This window comes from Capsicum annuum, chromosome 8 (assembly GCF_002878395.1).
Source record: "Capsicum annuum cultivar UCD-10X-F1 chromosome 8, UCD10Xv1.1, whole genome shotgun sequence".
NCBI lineage: Eukaryota > Viridiplantae > Streptophyta > Magnoliopsida > Solanales > Solanaceae > Capsicum > Capsicum annuum.
In genome coordinates, this window is record NC_061118.1 from 117,374,503 (window position 1) to 117,387,851 (window position 13,349).

Below are 13,349 nucleotides of genomic sequence, written 5' to 3' on the forward strand. Positions count from 1 at the left end.
TGGACTAAGCATCGTGTCACTGACCTATATTCTCCTTTTCCTTATGCTTAGATGAATAAGGAGGCTAGGATATGGGGCCGTATTTTCTATAAGAGATTGAATATAAGCCTAATTTTTTGACTCGCCCTGTGAATATCACTACAGCTAGGAGCACATCTAGGGTAAGTGGCCCAATTTAAACTATGGAAGAGCGCCAAACCTGAGCTGATGAGATTTTGGCTAGAATGTATGGTCTTCAAATATTACAGCTAAATATTGGGGGCAGACTGGCCATACCTGAAGAGCTATAAGTTGTTGAGTTAGATTATTCTCTTGGGCATCATGCTAAGACCTTACTGCATATCAGTCTAGACTTTGTGGAGCCTGTTCACAATGACATTCCTACTGATAAGGAGCAGAGGTAAAGGGATTCAGATATGGAGTTAGATGAGGAGGACAAATCTGATGATGTTGTTGATGAGAATGGTGATGAAGTGAAGGGATTGCTGATAACATGACTGCGATAGTTCCATTTGAGTGGTCAGGGAGTATGTTGCCACCCTACTATATGGTTATTTGAAAGCACTGGGACAATGCTTTATTTAAGTGTGGGGAAGTGTGTTCGTATTTTACTGCTTCATGTTCTTTTATTTTATTTTGGCTGAACAATTTTATTTTCTGTTTTGATGATGTTTGCCAGTTCTAGATATTTTGAATACTGGGCTGTAATGGTTAGAAACTTTGTGGATTGAAATTTGTCCTCTTTGGTATTTATCACATATTTTTAGTTCAAAGTATTTGTTTTTATTATCATTTTTGCCCTCATTGGCAAAATTTCAGTCTCAAGTATTTATTTTTGCCCTCATTGACAAAATTTCAGTCTCAAGTATTTATTTTTTCCCTCTTTGGTAATTAGGAATATATAGTCATAGTTAGTTGCCATCCCCTATGATAGATGGATGACGACCGTCCTAAGGGGAGTTGGTCGTAAGAATTAATGAATAAACAAAAATCTAATCACTATCTTAGAGGAGTGTATGGAGTGGGCCATCTTTGTAGTAATTTAAATTAAATTGGATTTGAAAACATAAAAGTGTCTTGATTTTAAGAAGGTATTTAAGTACAAAATGTTTAATCTCGATAGGTTAAATCTGGTGTGTTAGCTTAATTTTGAATTCAACAAAGGACAAGATCGGGAACCTTAAGGACTCGATTTGATTCCGTGCATGCATTGTGTGCGTGAGGATTTGCTTATATTCTACATGTATAGGAATGTCTAGACCTTGCTTGGTATGTTTATAAAGATAAATAAAACGTGTTGGGTGTAGGAAATGATGTAGGAATTTCTTTGACGGCAATGTTTTAGCCTAAATATACCTACCCTTGTGCATAGTACTAGTCAGCCTCGTTGAGCCTTTAGCCTATTTTATGGTAGCCGTATATGTAGTCCTATCCTTTCTTTGATAAATCTTAATTTTATCCAAATACGCTCCTAAGCATTTTAGTACAAAAGAGTTTGAAAAATAAGAAGAAAAAGGTGAAATTGAAGCCCTATAGTGATTGATTTTTAATGTTCGTGGTGTGGTTGGGAGTTAGTAAAGAAGGAATTGTGTTTTAAAAAGTTTCTAATTTGAGCTAGAAATGTTACAATGAACCTATTTTGGCCCTGTTCCATTTTGGATAATGTGCATCTTAACGAAGGAAAGTTGCTCAAGTTAAGTGTGGCTATAATAGGGGTGTGTAGCATAAAAATTGGTGTGAAAAAAAAAGAATTTTTGAGGATAAATTTAACACTCCCACCATGGTTTGAGTGATTAAGCTAAATGGAAAAAGGGGGATGAAAAATAAAAGAGTAGGGTGTTAAAAAATGATGTATTGACAGTTGATGAATTCAAAGCGCTTTGGTACCATAGTCACTATTTTCCTAATAGAGCCTACCAGTCCCCTAGCCTTCATTACAACCTGAAAAGACCTAGTGGTCCTCTATCCCAACATCCAACTATCAGTTGAGTAGTAAACTAAGGGCAAGATTATGGTTCATTTACTAGCATGTATGAATTCTTTGTTAAGAGAGAGGGAGAGCGTATTAATTTTGATATTTCCCTTATTTGTGCATTGATATTATTGTGAGATAAGTATGGGGAAGCTTTCTTTGTGGGAAGATACATGAAGATGAAAATCGGGTTATTTGTTCTGTTTTCGTATTGAGTACTTAAATTGAGTTCGCCGACACATTGGAAATTCATAGTTGAGATAAAAGAATTTGAAAAAACTAGTCTAATGTGCTAAAAATGTTATAATATGTTTGTGTGATAATAAAATATTGGAAAGTGTAAGTGCCTATTGCAATATAACATTGAGATTGTGGTGTAAAGAGGAAGTGATTGTGCTCTTAGACTGAATTGTTTGAGGAAGAACAAGGTTTTAAGAGTGGGGTGGTGATCTAGGATATATTTATATGCTCAAAGCACAAATATGCACCTAGATTTGGACTTGTTTCGAGAACTTTAACATAAATTCTTGAGTATATTTCAGCTTTAATTTCGTTTTGTGCCTAATGGATATGATTAGTGTTTTTAGGCTAAAATCTTGTAGAATTGGATACAATTGGATAAATTGATAATATGGAATGATTGAAGGAATAAAAGATATTTAAATATAGCTTAAAAGGGCAAGCTGGAAGTCAGAAATTCCCATTTGCAGAAACTCCGCAGCACGCTGACCAATAAAATGGCGTTGGTCGAATTATAGTAGAGAAATGCGATTATGACACATCGCGGAGAGGCTAAAATTTCCATTTGGAAAAATTCAGTGTTGGTCCATGATTATGACGCATCACAGAGAAGAAGGAAGTCACAGTTGTCACTTTCTAGTGTATGTTCGCGATTTGATCGAGTTACAGTGTTGGCCCAATTTCTAGATTTTGCGACCTGGAAGTTAAGCGCGTCACAGAGGAAGGATATTTCATAATTGTCTAAATCCAGTGGCTCATAACAATAGTGGCACGTCGCGATGAGGGTGTATTTCACAATTTCACTGAATAGTTGAATTCTGCGATTGCTCAGATTTTGATAGGAAATGGCATTGGAGGGCATGGCGCGATGCACCGTCAGGTTAAATTGGGAAGATTTTTTAACATTTGTCCTAGCTGTAAAAGGAAAAATCCAGGATAATTTGGATACTTTTGGCAAGCAGAGAAGCGGCGGAAAAGAACAAAGTTCTTTCTTTTAGGGTTCTTAGACATTCTATTCAACTTCTTGAATTCAAGATTAGTTCTTGGTATGATTAATTACTTATTTTTTATTTTGAATTCAAATGTGAGTGGCTAAATCCCCTAATTTTGGGTTTGAGGCCAAAAACATGTTTACTCTTTGATATTTCTTATAGTAGTTCCTTTTTGGATTAGCATCTGGGCTGTTCTTAATTTCTTGAGCTTACTATTTTAATGTTTGGCCGCCATTAGAATAAATTTATATTTCTATGTGAATCCGAGAGGAGAATCATAGATTAGAACGAGGAAATTAAGGAGCAAGGTTCTTACCCTTTTATAAAATAAAGGGTTTGAATTAGCATCTAGGATAGGGATATACCTAGAAGCCTTGTTTGGTTCAATTGCAAGAAGATTTCTTAATGAATCTAGAAGATTTTTTGTATCTCTACGGAGTTGTATCTACAATATTCAATAGATTGAAGATTTGAGGTTGGGAGACAAAAATCGTATCTTAAACCTTGCGAACCAACAACCCGATAACCAATTAGATTGCTATAAGAATAGAGATTGTATAATAGTTCGAAAAGCCTCAACCCTGGAGTTCTCATCATTACTGTTTACAACCGTTGCTTGCTTCGCTCTAGTCACTAATTCTTAATTTTTACTTAATAATTTAAATATTCATTCTCAATTTCACAATCAACTTGAAACTCTACAACACTTAATACTCATCGTCTAAAACTAAAAGTTAGTTGAATTTCTAATTGCTTAGTCCTCGTGGGAATGATATCTAACTGTCTAAATCCCAATATTACTTGTACGATCACGTGCACTTGCATGTGCATTTGTGTCACAACACCTTTCTTTCCTGGATACGATATTCCGCAAATACCAACATATGATTCTGGGTACATTGCACTGCGTGTTATTCTGCAAATACCAACAAGCCACCTCGTTGAACAAAGCTCCTTTATCCTTCATTTTGATACCGACAGTCAGCTGAAGAACCACTTTCTCATTCTGACGAAAGGTATAACCTTCAAAGGCAGATTCAGGCAATCTTCCACCAAACCGAGGTTGTTCCAGATTGTTGATGAAGACCTAGTTAAAAAGATGGAGAACCAGCTGATAGAAGAATCTTATGCCGAATACCACCGAGAATTCCTTAAGAAGACCAAACACTCCCTTTGGCTCAATCAGGATTTCTTCATCACACTCTCATTCAAGAAGAGTGAAAATGTCAATCCCAAGAACGCAAGTCATTCTAGTATGAATCCCGAACACCTTCAGCTTACAAAGAAGGAATGTGATGAACTTCTAAAGTATGGTCTCATTTAGCCGTCAGATTCCCATTTGTCTTGTGAAGCATTCTATGTTAACAAGCGTGCTGAGCAGACAAGGGGAAAGCTCTGTCTAGTCATAAACTACCAACCCCTAAACCACTTTCTTATCATTGATAAATTCCCCATTCCAAACAAGCTGACCCTATTCTCGCACCAAGCAAAGGACATCCACTTTTCCAAATTCGACCTAAAATTCAGGTTCTGGAAGCTAGGCATACACCTACAAGACAGATCCAAAATGGCCTTCCGTATACCCGATCACCACTACCAGTGAAAGGTTATGCCATTTGGTCTCTAACTTCCCCCCTCACTCTTCCAAAAGTCCATGATCAAAATACTCCAGCCCATCCTACACACATTATTGGTCTACATTGATGACATACTACTATTCAGCAATGCTTTGGATGAACACCTAGACCTCCTCCATCAGTTCCACGACCTGGTGAAGTAGCAGGGAGTTATACTCTTGGGAAAGAACATGTCCCTGGTAAAAAGATGAGATTGAGATCGCACATATGCCAAGAATTGCTTAAATTTCCAAACACCAACTTCTTAGTGAAGCAGCTCCAGCAATTTCTAGGTGTAATCAGTTAACTGAGAGACTTCATTCCTTACGTCTACACATATATCTCCCCGCTCACAAACATGCTCTAGAAAAATGCTCCAGCCTGGGGAAAAGAGCAGGATGATGTGGTCCAAAGAATAAACGGAATATCCAGCAAGGTCAAGACACTCAATATTTCGTCGGACGGACAAATGATACTAAAGACCGATACCAGTAATGACTATTGGAGTGTAGTTCTCCTAAAATAAAAAGATGATAGTGAAAGATATGTGGACATGCAAGTGTAAAGTTCAAAGAGGCAGAACAACATTATCATTCCACCTTCAAGGAAATTCTTGCTGTGAAGAATGAAATAAAGAAGTTTAACTTCTTCCATATTCACCGTGAATTTCAAATCGAGATGGATATAGGGGCTTTTCCTAGAATGATCCAGATGAATACAAAGATAATCCCAAATCCATAAATTCTTCGATGATGTCAATGGTTTTCTCCCTACAAATTTGCTTAGAGGTATCTTCTCTCCGAATGGAAGGATAACTGTTTTGGTTGGTACTTTTGGAGCGTAGCTCATGCTATCCTTTTCGGAAGGTTTTTATAGCTACAATCTTATGAATATACAATAACACATAGTCCACATTCAAAAAGTTAGTCCACACTAGCAAGAAGTAAGCGGACTTTGTCAACCTATCTACGATGATAAAAATTTAACCAAACTGATTCTGAGATCGAGAATCACTATTAACAAAATCCATATTAATTATTTCTTATTTCTATTCAGGAAACTCCATTTCCTAATACAACCCACCAGGCCTCATGTGCTAAACTTTAACTTGTTGGCACACCATACACTTGGCTACAAAATATGCCACATCCATCCTCATATCATTCCACCAATACATATCCTTGAGATCATAATACAATTTTGTCAAACCAGGATGAACAACACTGTAAGATTCATGCAGATCAGCCAAAACCAACGATGTCAGGAACATATAAACGCCCTTCGAACCTCAAGTGACCATCACCACTGATCTTGAATACCATCGTTGTTTGGCCTCCAATATAAATCTTGATTTTCATTAAGGTAGAATCTAGTATTTGCTTTTCCTAGATTTCTGCACCAAGAGATGACCGAATCACTTCCTGTACTATTACACCACCATCATTGGAGTCCAAGAGACAAACTCAAAGATTAGCCAAGCGGTGAATATCCTTCACTTATTCCCTCTTCTCCTTATCCACATGAACAAAACTCCCAATGGATAACCTGCTTAGAACATCAATAACCACATTAGCTTTACCTGGGTAATGGTGAAGCCTCATGTCATATCCTTGAAAAGCTCTAACTATCTCTTCTGCCTGAGATTTAGCTCGTTGTGAGTGAACACATATTGTAGACTCTTACGATTAGAAAAGATGTCCACGTGCACTCCATAAAAATAAAACCACCAGATTTTCAAAGAAAAAAAACCAGTGCTAAAAGTTCCAAATCTTGAGTAGGATAATTCCTCTCTTACACCTTTAATTTCCAAGAAGCATAGTAAATCACCTTCCCATGGTGCATCAAAACAAACTAATTCCCACCCAGGAACCTTTCATGAACCACCTATAAAACCCAGCCAAACCTAAGAAGCGTTGAATGTCAGTTGGATTGGTGGGTCTAGGCCACCTCTTAATCAAATTCACCATTTATGAATCCACCATAATCCCCTCACTAGAAATAATATGACTAAGAAAAGTCACATCGTTCTATGAAAACTCACAGTTAGAGAACTTGGCAGACAACTACTACTCTGTCATGGTCTGCAACACAACACAAATATGATTAGAATTATCCATCTCACTCTAAGAATACAACAAGATATCATCAATGAACATATTGACAAAAGATCCAGAAACTGCCTGAAAACCTTATTCATAAAATCCAAAAATGTCACTAGGCATTAGTCAAACCGAATGAAATCACTAGGAACTCAAAGTGCCCATGCTGAGTATAAAAAGTCATCTTAGGGATATTCTCCTCCCTAATCTGAAGTTGATGATACCCAGACCAAAGATCTATTTTAGAAAAGAATTTGACACCTTGCAACTGATCAAACAACTCATCTATCCTTGGGAGAGGATACATGTTGTTAACCTTCACCTTATTTGACTGCCGATAATCAATGGACATCATAAGGGAACCATTATTCTTTTGCATAAATAACACCAGTGCACCCCATGGAAACACACTAGGATGGATGAAACCCTTATGTAAAATGTTCTTAAGTTGCTCCTTTAGTTCCTGCAACTCAGTCAAAGAAATTTTATAAGGAGGAATAGATATTTGACAAGTGTCCAGAACCAAATCAATACCAAACTTTATCTCCCTATCCAAAGGAACACAAGGAAGATCATCTGGAAAGACTTCAAGAAACTAATTTACCAATGGAATCGAATGTAAAATAGGACATTCTAAGTTTGAATCTTTAACCTGGACTAGATGATAGACATAAACTTTGGAGATCAATCTCCGAGATATAAGATAAGAACTAAACCTCCTTCGAAAGCTAGGGAACCACTATTCCACTCAATAACTGGTTCACTAGGAAACCTAAAGACAACTTTACTAGTTTGAAAATCTAAGGATGCGCAAGAAAAGTGTCACCAATCTATCCCCAATTTAATGTCAAAATCCAGTATATCAAATTCAAACAAATCCACCAAAGTCTGCCTATTACCAATAGATACCACAGACCCCCTATAGACTCTTTTAGCAACCACAGAGTCTCCTACCAGGGTAGGAATTGAAAAAAGTATCCAAAATAACCTTACAATTAATACCAAAAGACACACCTACAAATAGAGTCACATAAGAAAGAGTGGACCCTTGATCAAGCAAGCAATACACATCACAAGAAAAGAGTTGTAACATACCAATCACGATATTAGGTGATGCCTCAAATTCCTTTAGAGTACCAAGAGCATCTAAACTATTCAAAATTGTGCTGGTACCAAAACCAGAAATAGATATAGAAGCAACACCCTTTGGTGCAGGAGAGGAAGATAAAACAACTAGATCTTTACTTGCTCCTGAAGCACCCTTACAAATTGGATAGTTTCTAAGCATATGGCCTGGCTGACCACATTTTAAGCAATTGTCCCTTCCGACATCATAGAAACCCCTATGAAACCTACCATAGAACCAACACGAAAGACATAATAAGGTCAACTAAGCCTTACATACCTGAGATTAGGCACCCTATGCCCAAAAATTATCGCCACCCTGATGATGCCTATCACTCGAAGGTTTGGGTAAGGAGGACTAGCTATAGAAAAGGAACCAAAAATCTTGCACTTTTTCTTTGGCCACTTACCATCATCCCGACCACCTTACTTGAGTACCACCTTATTTAAAGAACCAGAACTTCTTACCCTGCCTTTCCCTAAATTCAGTCTTCTTTCTCTTTTCATCTTCCACCTATTGTATATGAAGCACCAACCTATACATATCCATATCTTAGATCAACAATGTGGTTTTGCATTTTTTAGGATCAAATCTCGAGATAGTCTAGAAGCAAACTTTCTCATCTTTGTCCTTATATCTTACACTATTTCTAGAGTATACCTTGACAGCTGATGAAATTTCAAGGAATATTTATTGATTGACATCATTTCTTCCTACAAATCAACAGATTCCTTTGCGTTTGCTTCTCTCAACTCCGAAAGAAAAAAGTAGTCCAGAAAAGCATTAGAGAAATTCTCCCACAAAGTCAACCCCTTAACATCACCACTAATTTTATCCTACATATCGTACTACTGGTACGCTATATCCTTAAGATGGTAAGAAAAAAATTCACCCTTCCACATTCATTGCCTACATGACTCTGAAAATTTTTGCAATTTTATCCAAAAACCCTGAAGATCCTCCTCTACCTTCACACCAGTAAAAGTAGAAGGATTCATCTTCATAAATTGCTGAACCCTTGTGGCTTCAATAGATAAAACTCCAGATGTATGCCACCCCGGTCGAGTAACAACTAACTGAGAAATAATATGACTCGACTGATAAAATTCAACATTCATCACCTCACCCTAAGGAGGAATAATAACAACTAGTGGAACTCTAGAAATATCAATGACTGGACCCTTAGACTTTGTACGGATCCCCTAAGTTGTGTTTTTCCTTCAACATTCTCCTCTTTTGGGATAGAAAAGAGACTTTCTAGAGCTAGTGCAAGACTCAGTCCAAAGAAAAGTTCTTTAAACACTATTAATAAGCTTTAAGATTCTCTTACGGGGAATAAAAATTTGATCCTAATAAGTTTGAACACAAAAAATAATAGATTTTATAAGATGGAGTCTTCCTTTATATGAAAAAACTTTTGCTTACTAACATCTCACTTTCTCAGTGATTTTCTCCACCAAAAGAAGGCATTGTACAATTGCCAATTTCTTAGAGGAGATAGGTACACCCAAATATGTAAAAGGTAGAGATTCTTTTACATATTTTAAAGTGTCCAATATATTTTTTTCAGTATAACAAATATTCAAGACATATAAATAAAAATTTTATATGTGTTTTCTTTCAAACTAGGAGCATTTGAAAAAATGCTAAAAGTAGCCTATAGAAGGTGTATTGATTTCATATCATATTTATAACATCAGAAGATCATCAGCAAAAAAAAAATATGTACGTCCTAACTATTTGCACCTAGGCTAAAATAGAAAATCAATATGAGTGTGTAAGATATTCAACTCTTTTTCGAAATATTCCATGGATATCACAAATAGATAAAGGGATATAGGAACCCCTTGTCTTATCCTTCTTTATCCCTTGAAAGATATTGAGTGTCCCATATCCAATGCTAATGAGTAGGACAAAATAAAGATACACTCCATGATCCATATAATAAAATTAGAAGAAAACCCCAATTCAACAAGCATTCATTGCAAGAAAGTCCATTTTATGGAGTCATGATCCTTCCTAAAGTCCACCTTCATAACATAATTAGGTGAAAAACCCTTCCTAGAATACCATTTGAATAATTTTTGATTAAATAAAATATTATGCATATACTTCTTCACCTATATATAGAGATTGTGTAGGACTATTAATTGACTTCGTCACTCTTTTTATACTATTGGTCAACACATTTGGAATAATTCTGTTAATAGTAGTGCAACAAGCAATATGTCTATAATCCTTAATAAGAGTAGGTGAAGGACTTTTTAGGATTTCAATAATAATACTGCAACTAAAAGATTTTAAAAGTGTACTAGTGTTATAAAAAACTTCTTAACAGTTGCAACATTACCATATTGGACTACTGACCAATACTTAGTGAAAACTCCACTGGGAACCCATGAATCCTTGGGGACTTTTTACTTTCCATGCCCTTTATATCTTTCATTATCTCTATATCAACAATAATACTGATAAGCATAAACTTTTGATGTTGAGGACCTTAATATTGGGTCAAGGGAGCTCAGTGGATACACTCCCCATTATGTTGGTAAAATACTGGTCAAATTCTTCCTTTACCAAATTTGGGTCTTAGAGTTTTGGGCCTTATTCATTTTAAATGGACACTGTGTTGTTCCTGATAGTCCTTATCTTCAACTATTAATTAAAAGATTTTGCCTTATCATCCCCCACTTTTATCTTTTGTTTGAGGACCTTCTCGTCCATAAAATTTATTTATTTATATCAATCAATAAAACTTTTTTTTATTCTAGTAGTGGATAGAAGAAATGATTTTTATCTATTTGATTTTTTACTATATCAATCCCTTCCCTTGCTTCTTGTAAATTCTACTTATATGAGGCCATATAAGTATTGAGACTCTTTATCCCCATATGTAAACCCTTTAACTTTTCCCATAAATGAAATAGTCTAGTCCTCTATATCCTCGTGTGTTAACATGAATTAATAATGCCCTCAAAATCAAGGTGATATAGCACAGTTAAGAAAAGTTTGAGTGGCTTAAGATTAGAGGATAAAGTGTACCTACAATATTCACAACAGGAGAATGAACTGACACTTTTGGGTTTAAAAGATATTCATCCATATGTCCATATATTTTAATCTATTGAAGATTTTCAATGGTCTAATCAATGTAGAGTATACTCTAGACCCAACACATTGATTATTACAGAAAATAAAGTGCCATTCTTTGGTCCTCAATATTATAAGTTGTAAAATATCAAGACATTGTTGAAAAGGTTATGTCTCACTAGGATGAATTGATGACTCAATCCGATCATTTTTTTAATACATTATTAAATTCCCAAATATTAATCCAAGGTCCTTGCACTATACCACTCACCTGCATCAATAATTACCATAATTTTTCCCTGTCCAAAGCAATATTTTTTGCATACATCACTTTAAAATAGGAATCTCAAGACCCTATATTATATTTAATCTTCCAATAAAGAAATTATTTATGCATTAGTTCTTCTTGAATTATTATATTTTACCTTCATAACAGCCAAATTCGAGAATTAAAAGCCTTAGAATAATTGCAACAAAATGACTGTTGCTTCCCAATTTTCCTAAGAACATTAACTGCCTTATTCTCTTTTACTCTAGTCTCAATACATCTTATTACATCTACCTTATTTTGACATAGAAAGAGCTTAAGATTTTTATTTTTTAGGGGTTGATTTAGGCCCTTCAAGGTCATGTAAAATCCTGGGGGATCTTGGGGACTCTCTGAGCCCCTAGAATGGTCATCAAACTGCAGGACACTAAAACTATTAAATACATGACCAATTACCTTTCAAACTTTGACAGTCAAAGAACTACTAGAATTTATCTCTTATTTATATTGTTATAGATTGGTAGCTCCAGAGGAAGCAATTGTTTCTTCAATCCTATACTCAACATTCATCATTGGTGGAGGCTTTGTCACTTCTGCCGTGTTCTAGTCTTTTCTTGGTTTCCTAATTATCCTTCTATAGCTTTTTCTTTTCTTTTTGATAGCATGATACTTGTTCTTATATTTTTCTACAAGTTAGCATTCCAATAATTCTACTCTAAATGACCAAACATCGTACACTCTATACAAAACTTTTGTCTTCATTCATACTCATCCATCCTGTCACCCTAACTAGCCACCATAAATCTGTACTATGATTCGAATAAAGTCTTCATAAAAATTTGATTTCCTTTTCAGCCCATATTCACTTAGCCTTTAGTTTTTCCCTCTTTTTCTTCGATCCAATATTTATTCTCGAAGGTCTTTATTTTTGTGTTGAAATAATCAATCAAAATTTATCACCAACCTTTTATTCATTAATCTTAGAATAAACATGATTTTTTACAATATGAGTAGAAATCATAAAGAAGTTTAGAAGAGGTTGGTACATACCAATTTCAATTATAATTCGAGCATATAAGATCCTCGTCTTAGATAAGGTAAAGTGATTGGTGTACAGAGGAATCCCAATTGCACTAGCCACTTTGGGTAAAGCTGTCATAGGTCAATACCCCCTCCCCCAATAAACCCAGAATGTAACCCATAGTAGAATAATGGTGATGCAATCAAGATCCATAACAAAATCTACATATCAACTTTTGACCATGAAAGGTTTATTGTGGAAATAAAATTGTCCTTCTTTAAGTTATCTCTCACAATCTTTCATTGGTTCAAATAATTAAAATTAAGTATTGTGCATTAACATTTGGGGCTTAGCACTAAAATCCTAGACTTGTTGTATATATTATTCCATCTATTTCATATAGAAAGTACTCCAAAGAAAATAACCAATCAACATCGAATTCCAGTATTATTCTTGTTCCATGAGATCATCAAGAATAATTATTACACTTACCTTTCCAACTCTCAGAGTATGAGAAATATGGTTGGGAGATATTTTATTTTCACCCTTTCGAATATCATAACTTTTTACCTTCTTACTAGGAGTTATTTGAGTTTAGGTTCTTACATAGAAGAATTGTGATTTTCCTGTAGCTGTGTATATATTAGAGATGGGGCCATATAAGTACTTTAGATAAATAGAGAGTTGTAAATCTAAATCCAAAATATGACCATCAGATTCCTTAAGATCGAGCAGAATTTGTTATTGAAAAAACCCAAAAGTGAGCTCTGAAGATGCTAGCTCACTCCATTTGTAGAGGTGACTAATTTGGACCCTGATCTAATAAATTTGTCAGTATTTCCTCATTAAGTGATGGTGTAGTTGTTCAGATAGTGCAATATAGAGAACACTGAGTTTTTGTGTGTTGAGAGAAAATTTTAATTCT